Genomic DNA, 11,520 nt, shown 5'->3' with positions numbered 1-11,520 from the left:
CCTGTTCTTATGTTTGTCGATTGGTTACAGTTGAGTTGTTCGTTCTGTTTTCAATCTATTCCGTTACTTCTCCTACTGCTTTCTCACTAACTGAGGAATTTCCTGCCGGTCGGTGGGGTGTATACGGCGGAGGAGGAGCTAACTTTTTTGTGCATAGTGTCAGCCTCCTAGTGGCAGCAGCATACACCCATGGTCTCTGTGTCCCCCAATGAAGGCTCCGAGAAACAGATTTTACGGTAAGCAACCTAAAAAATCCTGTTTTTACTCTCTTAAATATTGATGTTTAAGGTTGATTATCTTTTGGTTTGACCAACAGCACTGTAGTTGTTCAATAATATAATTATCAAAAATACATAGTCTAATAAATGTGCGCAGTGTAGACACAATGGAACCTGAAGCTAACTGTTAAAGATTACACCAGGAGATGAAGAAGTTCCAGACTCTAAACTAGAGCTTGAAGGGGTATGCTCAAGTTATTAAGTTGCTTTACTTAGCATGAAAATAAGCAAATTTGCAATTGAATTGCTTTTTCTGTCTTCTGTAATTCTCCTTGCTGTTAAAGCTTTTATCTTTCATAGTGTACAGCTGGTTTGCATGCAGCTTGGCCACTAAAAAGTATTTAGTAGTTATATTCCAAGAGAGGGGTTAATGCCTAATATACTAATCATCTCTCTCCAGCCCATTGATTTCTATACAGCAATTAGCTGCTCACCTCCCTTCCCATCATCTCAGCTTTTGACAAGCTTATACAATTTTGCAAAATCATCAGCCCTCATCATTAACTGCTTTCAGATTATTTTTCCCCATCATGGCTCTCACTGTTGGAAGCTGTGTGCTTTTTCAAATGGCCTGTTGTCTCTCTCTGTAAATAAAGTGATAATAGGGTGGACTCCAGAACAAACCACTAATCGGTGAATATCATAGAACGATAGAGTTGGAAGGGACCTCCTGGGTCATCTGGTCCAACCCCCTGCTCAAAGCAGGATTCACTAAATCATCCCAGACAGATGTCTGTCCAGCCTCTGAAGACTTCCATGGAAGGAGAACTCGCCTCCTCGTGGCAGCCTGTTCCACTCATTGATCACCCTCACAGTCAAAATGTTTTTTTCTAATATCTAATCTGTGTCTCCTCCCATTCAGTTTCATTCCATTGCTTCTAGTCTTTCCTTGCACAAATGAGAATAAAGATGATCCTTCTACAATGTGACAGCCCCTGAGATGTTTGTAGACAGCTATTAAGTTTCCTCTCAGTCTTCTTTTTTTGCAAGCTAAACATTCCAAATCCTGTAACCGTTCCTCATAGGACATTGTTTGCAGACAGCTCACCATTCTGGTCGCTCTTCTCTGAACTTGCTCCAGTTTGTTGTCTTTTTTAAAATGTGGTGCCCAAAACTGGACACTGTATTCCAGATGAGGTCTGAAAAAAGAGGAGTAGAGGGGGATAGTGAATTCATGTGATCTAGACTGTATGCTTCTGTTAATACATCTCAGAATTGTATTTGCCTTTTTGCTGATGCATCAGACTACTGACTCATATTTAGTTTATGATCTATTAGTATACCCAAGTCTTTTTCACACGTGCTGTTCCTTAGCCCTATTCCTCCCATTATGTATATGCTTTTCTCATTTTCATTGCCCAGATGTAGTATGTAGTATTTTGCATTTTTCCCTATTAAAACCCTTCTGTTAGTTGCTGCCCACTGCTCGTTTTTTTTTTTTTTTTAAATCCTCTCTCTTCTCTAGTATTAGCTATCCCGCCTAACTTTGTGTCATTAGCAAATTTAATCAGTGTACCCTCAATTCCTTCATTTAAATCATTGATAAAGATGTTGAACAATACAGGGTTCAGAACAGAGCCCTATGGTACCTCACTTGAGGCATTCTTCCAAGTGGATGTGCAGCCATTTACGACCACTCTTTGGGTCCGATCACTAAGCCAGTTATGAGTCCACTTAACAGTTGACTTGTCCATTCCATACTTAGTCATTTTTTTTTAATAAGGATGGTGTGAGATACTTTGTTTAAATGCTTTGCTCAAGTCAAGATATACAATATCTACAGCATTTCCCTGATCCACCCAGTCAGTAATTCTGACATAGAAGGAAATTAAGTTAGTCTGACATGACTTATTAGTTACAAACCCATGCTGACTGGTTAATCATTTCATTCTTATCCAGGTATCTACATACATGTTGTTTAATAATTTGTTCGAAAATCTTTCCTGGTATAGAAGTCAGACTCACGGGCCTATAGTTCCCTGGGTCTACCTTCTTCCCCTTTTTGAAGATGGGAGCAACATTTGCTCTTCTCCAGTCTTCTGGGACTTCTCCTGTTCTCCAAGAATTTTAAAAGATTATGGAGAGTGGTTCAAAAATTTCTTCTGCTATCTCCTTCAGTACTCTGGGGTGTAATTCATCTGGACCTGGAGACTTGAATTCATTTATGTTAGCTAAGTCTTCCCTCACAATCTTTCTGTTTATAGATATCCGGGATTTTTCTATTTCTTTAATAGGACAGTGAAGATCAGTTGATGTTACATTTCCTTTCTGAGAGAAAACAGATGCAAAATAGGAATTTAAAAGTTTGGCCTTCTCAACATCCTTAATTACGATTTCATCATTTTCATCTTGTAAAAATTCTATAGCATCTTTGACTTTTACTTTTCACATATTCCCAAAATCCTTTTTTTATTGCTTTTGACATCTCTTGCAAGCCTTAATTCATTGTCAGATTTAGATAATCAGATGAGTCCCCTGCAGGTTCTGCAGACGGCATTATATTCTTCCTTTTTAGCTCGTGTTTAAGTTCTGTGTTCATCCATCCTGGTTTCCTTAAATGCTTCCTATTCTTCCCTCTCTTCGGAATTGTTAACGATTGTGCTTTGAGAATCTAATTTTTCAAAATTTCCCATCCTTCCTGGACATTTTTATCCTTAAGGATATCCAGCCATTGGATCCCTCAGAATCTCTTTCTGAGAATATATTATAGCAGAACTTGTGCTGAGTTATATAGTTCTGCTAATACTACTGCTCCCCAGAACTAGCACTCAAGGTGAAATGAACTCCATGCTAGAAACCAGGAAGTAAAAGAGTGTGTGATACTCAACATACAACTTGAAAATAACACTTTAATGGTAGGAGGTTGTGTCGCAGCAGCTAGAGTATTATTAACTTTTCTGGAAACTATTAGCTTCTGAGTAGAGTTGAGCGACTTTGGTCCGATCGGGTTTCGTGAAACCCGAATGAAACAAAATTTGAGTCGGATGAAACTGGTCCGACTAGGGCAAAAAAAAGTCGAAGTGTCGTCCGAAACCCGAACCCAATGCAAGTCAATGGGGAATAAAAGTCGGCATTGAGTGCCAGTACAATTGAAGCTCTGACCGCTGGGTCAGAGCGACGACAGCAACGTGATCATGTCATGTGATCGCGCTACTGACGTCACTCGCCGGCGCCCATGATGCTGGTGGTAAGTGTGCTCCACTGTGGAGCTGAAGAAACCACCGAAGATTAAGGGAGGGGGGGCACTTTGTGTGAGGGGAATTGGCGTGGAGATGGGGGGTTATTTAATGGATGGGGCACTTTGTGTGTGTGGGGATTTAGAGTGGGGGCGGGGGGGTTATTTAATGTGTGAGGGGAACTGGTGTGTGGATGGGGGTTATTTAATGTGTGTGGGGGATTTAGAGTGGGGATGGGGGTTATTTAATGGATGGGGGACACTGTGTGTGGGGGGGCATTTAGAGTGGGGATGGGGGTGTTATTTAATGTGTGAGGAGTATTGGCGTGGGGATGGGGGTTATTTAATGGATGGGTGGCACTTTATGTGTGGGGGGATTTAGAGTGGGGGCGGGGGGTTATTTAATGTGTGAGGGGAATTGGCGTGCGGATGGGGGGTTATTTAATGTGTGGGGGCATTTGGAGTGGGGGTTGGGGAGTGCTTAATGTGTGGGGGGAATTGGCATGGGGATGGGGGGTACTTAATGTGTGGGGAGATTTGGAGGAGGGATTTAGTGTGTGTGGGGGGATTTGGAGTGGGGATGGGGGGATTTAATGTGTGTGGGGGGATTTGAGGACACAACGAAGAGTATGTATGTATGAGCAAACAGTATGGGGGGTGAGGGGGATGGGTGCAGACAGTATGGGGAGTGAACGGATGTGACGCTTCAGGGATTGGCAGCGTCTGAGAGTGGACCCTCTGGGTCACAGAACTGAGGCCCCCAGGGCGAGCGCGCCAGGTGGAACCGACCCCTATACAGGGACCGTTAGGGGCAGGCTCGCAGGGGTCAGACACCGCGACAGCTGGAACCAAGAGGGGCGGCTCGAAGGACCGGAGTGGCTACAGGCAGGACCGGGATACCAGACAGGAACCAAGGTACAGGACTCCGTGCAGTAAGAGTGGAGAGAGGCATGGAGCGGTTTAGCACCAGGAACAACTAGGACGACAGACAGCAGGCAGGAGAACTGGACAGGGAGCGGGGCAGACACTGGAGGACGGAACTGAGACGGAGACCAGAGGGGACATAGGCTGTGGAACAAGGACCAGGCAGGACGGAAGACAGGCAGGGAGGCAGAAAATAGAACACAGTGGCGGAGACAACGAAGGCTGGGACAGGGGGGAACATGAGACTGAGGAAAAGACTATAGACTAGATATAGGCGGCCAGATTATTGCAGGGAAAGGAACACGATAACCAGGCGTCCTCCCCTTATGGGAGACGCCTGATATATCTTCTGCTGGCAGGTGATTGGCTGGCCGAGATCCAACAGCCGCCCACCGCAGGGTTAAGAAATCAGACGGGAGCGCGCCCGCGGCCTAAGGCGCATGTGCGGGACCGCAGCTGACCGGGAGGAAGGAGGAGGAGGGAGCGCACATGAAGCAGGAAGCAGCGCGGCAGGATGCGGCTGAGTAAGATGATGCAGCGGCGGGACCCGGTGCTGGTGGGACGGTGGCAGGCGCGGCCGCCGACGTTACATTTACCCGTTGTATGTGGACACAGTATGGGGAGTGAGGGTGATGGGATGTGTGCAGACAGTATGGGGAGTCAGGTATGTGTGAGCAGGCAGTATAGAGAGTGAGGGGGTAAATATATGAGGAGACAGTATGGTGAACAGGTGGGATATTAGAGGAGACAGTATGAGGAGGGAGGGAAATAGTGTGAGGCGACAGTATATTGCAGATAATTTTACTTAGGGGCATTATAATGACACTTCTATCTTGCAGAGATTTGCTGCAGTAGACCGGAGAAGATGGAAGTCTGCAGTGACGAGATGTGGATGAAAAAACTCATCATGGGGTCTTGACAAGAAGAAGAAAAGAAGAACCACTCCAGAGACGACGTCATCTATAAGGTACCTGGATGTAAATATTATTTGTGATACTGACTAATTCTCATGTTTTTATTTGTTAGGAACATTAAAGGAGTTGTCCAGGTTTGTGCTGAGTCTGCAGACATTCTATGTGACTGCAGACTCCTGTATTCTCAGAGTGCTCACTGAACACTGTTAGGATTCTCTCGTGCCGGTAATTTACATACATGCGGTCACATGCTGACTAGACACGTGTGACCTCACTCCATGAAAATGGAGTGAGGCCAGGCACGTCTAGTCGGATTGTGGCCAGAAGTATATACAGTTAGGTCCATATATATTTGGACAGAGACAACATTTTTCTAATTTTGGTTCTAGACATTACCACAATGAATTTTAAACAAAACAATTCAGATGCAGTTGAAGTTCAGACTTTCAGCTTTCATTTGAGGGTATCCACATTAAAATTGGATGAAGGGTTTAGGAGTTTCAGCTCCTTAACATGTGCCACCCTGTTTTTAAAGAGACGAAAAGTAATTGGATTATTGACTCCTAGGCTATTTCATGGACAGGTGTGGGCAATCCCTTCGTTATGTAATTCTCAATTAAGCAGATAAAAGCCCTGGAGTTGATTTGAGGTGTGGTGCTTGCATTTGGAAGGTTTTGCTGTGAAAGAAACCAGCGGTCAAAGGCGCTCTCCATGCAGGTGAAACAAGCCATCCTTAAGCTGCAAAAACAGAAAAACCCATCCGAGAAATTGCTACAACATTAGGAGTGGCAAAATCTACAGTTTGGTACATCCTGAGAAAGAAAGCAAGCACTGGTGAACTCATCAATGCAAAAAGACCTGGGCACCCACGGAAGACAACAGTGGTGGATGATCGCAGAATAATCTCCATGGTGAAGAGAAACCCCTTCACAACAGCCAACCAAGTGAACATCACTCTCCAGGAGGTAGGCGTATCAATATCCAAATCTACCATAAAGAGAAGATTGCATGAAAGTAAATACAGAGGGTTCACTGCACGGTGCAGGCCACTCATAAGCATCAAGAATCAAAAGGCTAGACTGGATTTTGCTAAAAAACATCTAAAAAGCCAGCACAGTTCTGGAAAAACATTCTTTGGACAGATGAAACCAAGATCAACCTCTACCAGAATGATGGAAAGAGAAAAGTATGGCGAAGGCGTGGTACAGCTCATGATCCAAAGCATACCACATCATCTGTAAAACACGGCAGAGGCAGTGTGATGGCTTGGGCATGCATGGCTGCCAGTGGCACTGGGTCACTAGTGTTTATTGATGATGTGACACAGGACAGAAGCAGCCGAATGAATTCTGAGGTATTCAGAGCCATACTGTGGGCTCAGATCCAGCCAAATGCAGCGAAGCTGATTGGTTGTCGTTTCATACTACAGATGGACAATGACCCAAAACATAAAGCCAAAGCAAACCAGGAGTTTATTAAAGCAAAGAAGTAGAATATTCTTAAATGGCCAAGTCAATCACCTGATCTCAACCCAATTGAGCATGCATTTCACTTGTTAAAGACTAAACTTCAGACAGAAAGGTCCACAAACAAACAGCAACTGAAAACCACCGCAGTGAAGGCCTGGCAGAGCATCAATAAGGAGGAAACACAGCGTCTGGTGATGTCCATGAGTTCAAGACTTCAGGCAGTCATTGCCAACAAAGGGTTTTCAACCAAGTACTAGAAATGAACATTTTATTTACAATTATTTAATCTGTCCAATTACTTTTGGTCCCTTTAAAAAGAGGGTGGCACATGTTAAGGAGCTGAAACTCATAAACCCTTCATCCAATTTTAATGTGGATACCCTCAAATGAAAGCTGAAAGTCTGAACTTCAACTCCATCTGAATTGTTTTGTTTAAAATTCATTGTGGTAATGTCTAGAACCAAAATTAGAAAAATGTTGTCTTTGTCCAAGTATATATGGACCTAACTGTAAATCACATGCTTGTGCTGACATGACCGTGTACTCTTGCCACCGGTACGGGAGAATCCTAAAAGTGTGCAGTGCATTCGTTGTGAGAATTCAGAAGCCTGCAATGTCAGGATTCAGCTCTGAAGGTTCCATAACTCATCACATGGACACTTCACTCATATGTGATTTTCATACTTATGGTTCTGTGACAACGAGCTTCTCTTCCTGCTTCTCTCAGTTTTTCACTGAACATTGAAAGCATTAGGGAGAGCAGCTCGTCGGTACATGACTAAGTGTGCAAATCGCATGTGTGCTTGGGGTGGGGGGTTGCGCCGAACCGAATTCTTGCCCTGGGTGCCAGAAAGCCTAGATACACCTCTGCAATTCAGCCCAGATGAATATCTGTTGACATTCGTTTGCTAGTACTGGACTTCTTGTACCTTTCAGTTTGTTAAGGTACAAGACATGAGTGGAAGTGGAACAGTGCTAGTTTGACCACTCTTAAATCTCTAAGGTTGTGTAAGAGGAGACCTTATTTCAAGGTCAAAATTCTCTGAACACAATATCCTACATGAGCAGCTCAACCTAAGTGGGATGCTTCCAAAGTGAGAACTAGAGGCCAGTGGCGGAGAAGAGATTTGTCTATCCATAGAAAACCTAGAGATGCCTACCACCTCAGATTTTCTTTGGTGGATGGGAGAATGTTAATGAGTAAGTTCAGGGAACAAGGGTCCTTGACCCAAGTTGAAGATGTTGGATTGAAGAGCTTGGAAATTAGCTTTTGCCTATTGGACAGCTTCTGCTGCATAGGTGAGTAGGAAAAGAACACTCATACTGGAATGTGGAATGAGATCATAGAGCTATAAATCAGAGATGACACTGCTGCATGAGGCTTGTGGATTCTGTCATCTTAAAGAATTAATATCATGAGTGTTATTGAGAAATCCCAGAAACTTGAAGTTTTTAAAGAAGTTAACTGGGAGTATTTGTTGATGAGAAACCCATGAGTTGTTAGGCAATTCAGAGTAGTAAGTGTTAGGGACTGCGGAATGCACTAAATATAAAATAATAGAAAGTGCGTTCGCCGCCCGGGGTCCACCGTGCAGAGGTGTTAAACTGTTGCTATATAATGGCAGACGCACAATATGGCGGTATATCGCACACGGGTTGAACGTCTCTGTTATGTTCACAGAGACGCCTTAAGGCATAAACATAAATGCCGAGCCTGTTGACCACACAGGTCTCAGCAGTGTGCACGCACGGTATATGGTCACAGGACTCGGGCCCAAGACTCAGGGTCGGTGTCCGTCTAGACCTACCATGCGAGCGGCGTCGCTACCGCGGACGCCTCAAGTGCTGGTGACTGCAGCGAGGCGACTGAACTAGCCGCTGCACGACAATGCCCAAGAGGGGGCGCACTGTCGGGCGCTAACACTGTGTAGATGTGCAATGTGGCCTGAAGCGTGCCACTGACTGGCGCTGACTCTAAGGCTAAGTCCCTATCCACACATGTAATATCAGAGGGAGGGGATCTTAATGAGTCATTCGCAGGCACATGCATCCATCATCATTCACACAGTAGCAAGTAAAGTCTATACTAGCGCATGGCCGAGCAACTATGCGGACCTTTTATAGCCGTGCGGGACCTTCCAGATCTCTGGGATGGACCAATCAGATCAGAAGGACCTGAGCACGTGACTCCCGATCTCCAATGGGAGATCGTCTCGTGAGCATGCCCAGTAGCGTGACGAGAGGACTTAGCCACTGGAGTGGCTTGCTGCAGGACAGCCTGCGCTGCTTTTGCTGACCCAGATGTGGCAGCAACAACCAGTCCTACAAAGCTGGTCTGAGCAGAGCGTCTGAGACGCTGAGACTGCTGTGCAGGCTCTTGAGCCGTCGGAGAATGGGAGACCGCTGGATGCAAGGCTCTGGATTCCTGCTGTGCAGCTGCAGGAACCCGATGCCTAACAGTAAGAAGATGATGAATAAGATCTTAATCCGAAGAAGCCTTGATTAGCCATTCGTCTAAGTACGGAATGACATGACATCTTTGCTATCACCACTTAGGTTCTATATGCCTTGATCTTCATTTATTTAGTGCTTGTCATGTTCCACTATTTGACACTATTTGGTGTTATGTCAATGTTTATAACCATTTTTGGTCTTTTGAGTCTTTGCACTCCACCTTACTTATGCTACTAAATTTTACTATCTTTATTTATTGTTTATACTTTATTTAGACTTTGCATTGCACTTTATCAATAGGACCAAATAGTTGTGACTTATTAACTTCTTAATACTTTTAAGGACTTTGTGCTTTTTTGCACCCCCTATAGACCACTTGGTCTTAATTTTGCACACCTGAACAACTGTCCCCTATACACTGACACTGTTTCTGCTAATATTTTGTATGTCATACCTTATTTATTGACTAATTTTATGAATTTGTGACATTATTTATTGCACTGTACTTATGGTATGTATTTTGGACTAATTAGCAGTTGGCCATTTCTGCACTGCACTATTTATTAATTTGGTGTTTTATCCTGTTTATTCGAATGTTGGGTATATAAATGGCACTTTATATGGATCATGTTTAGGAAAGATCTGTATCATCAACTTTCGGAGTGATCTAGCATACTTTGCATCTGTTTCTCTTTTTAGCATTCATGTTGTCTATTGTTCTTTGTCGAAATTAATAAAGATTTATTTGTTTTGTTCAATTGGGCATCGGCTTCCCCATTTCTTGTAGGCTTTTGTATTGTATGGATGTGCCTATTCTATTTCTTGTGCCATAATTGGGATTTCTTGTTGATACCAATGAGTTGTTAGACAATTGAGAGTTGTATGAAGATGTTGAATCAGATGTTATTCCAAAGAAGCCTTGATTAGCCAGTTGTCTATGTACGGAATGACAGACATCTTGCAGTCTGAGGGCTGCAGAATAAACTGCTGCCCTCTTTGTAAATATTCTCCAAGCTACCGAAATCTCAAGTGGAAAACAAAAAAATGTTGAGCTAGTTCCTGTGAATTGGGAGAACAGGGACATGATGATAGATATCCTTGAGATCTATAGTGGAGAGAGAGGGTTTTTTGTAAGATAAAAATGGCTACATGAATAGACTTAATTTTTAACTTTTTCTTTATTTAAAATTTGTTCAAGTAAGTCAAATCTATTTTTAAATGCAAATTCTCTCCTGGTTTGGATACAGTAAAAAATTGTAAAGTAAACATCCATACCTATGGCATGAAAGGGCACTTGTTCTAAAGCGCCTTTGACACGCCTTTGACAAATTTTTGTATAAGATGCATGACAACTAGATGTTATGCTTTCTTTTTACAATGAAGTGGTTTGGTGGAAACTTTCTAGCTCCAGAGAATAGCCCCTTCTAACAAAGGCTGATACCCATACATCTGATGACGGTATGGACAAGATGAGACAGAACAAGGACAATCTTCCTCCTATTAGAGGTGAACTTTGGGAATCACATGTCAATCTCTGGAACTTTTTCTTGAGGCAGTGGGATCAGACTTGTGTCTGGAGTGTATCCTGTTATAGAATTTTCTGTGGAACTTTGGAGATCTCTTGGCTTGGGAACAAAAAGGAGAAAAACGTGTTAGGGAAAAGATACATACGTTTCCCTTCGCTACTGGACTTGAGAATTTCTTCCAGCTGAGAACCAAGCAGGGTTGAGAGTTGAAACGTCAAAGTACAAAAGTGGTTTTTCAAAGGGATGTCTCCAGACTGCTGTTTAATCCATAACAATTGCCTGGCTGCATTAGACAATACAAGAGTATTATTATATCGCTATTCATTCCATGGCTCTTTACATGTGAAAAGAGGTATACATAACAAAAAACAAGTACCATAATCATTAACAATATAAGTCACCAACTGGTACAGGAGAGAGGACCCTGACCGCGAAGGCTCACAGTCTACAAGGGATGGGTGAGGATACAGTAGGTGAAAATAGAGCTGTCCGTGCAGCGTTATAGTGGAGTGAGGGTTACTGCAGGTTGTAGACTTGTCAGAAGAGGTAGGTCTTCAGGTTCCTTTTGAAGGTTTCCTCGGTAGTTGAAAGTCTGATATGTTGGGGTAGAGAGTTCCCGAGTAGGGAGGATGCATGAGAGAAATCTTGTATGCAATTTTGGGAAGAGGAGATAAGAGGGGAGTAGAGAAGGAGATCTTGTGAGGATCGGAGGTTGCATGTAGGTAAGTACCTGGAGACTAGGTCACAGAAGTATGGAGGAGACAGGTTGCGGATGGCTTG

Source organism: Dendrobates tinctorius, unplaced genomic scaffold, assembly GCF_039654945.1.
Source record: "Dendrobates tinctorius isolate UK_male_01 unplaced genomic scaffold, ASM3965494v1 ptg000016l, whole genome shotgun sequence".
NCBI classification, from domain to species: Eukaryota; Metazoa; Chordata; class Amphibia; order Anura; family Dendrobatidae; genus Dendrobates; species Dendrobates tinctorius.
Note: the sequence above shows the minus strand (reverse complement) of the source record.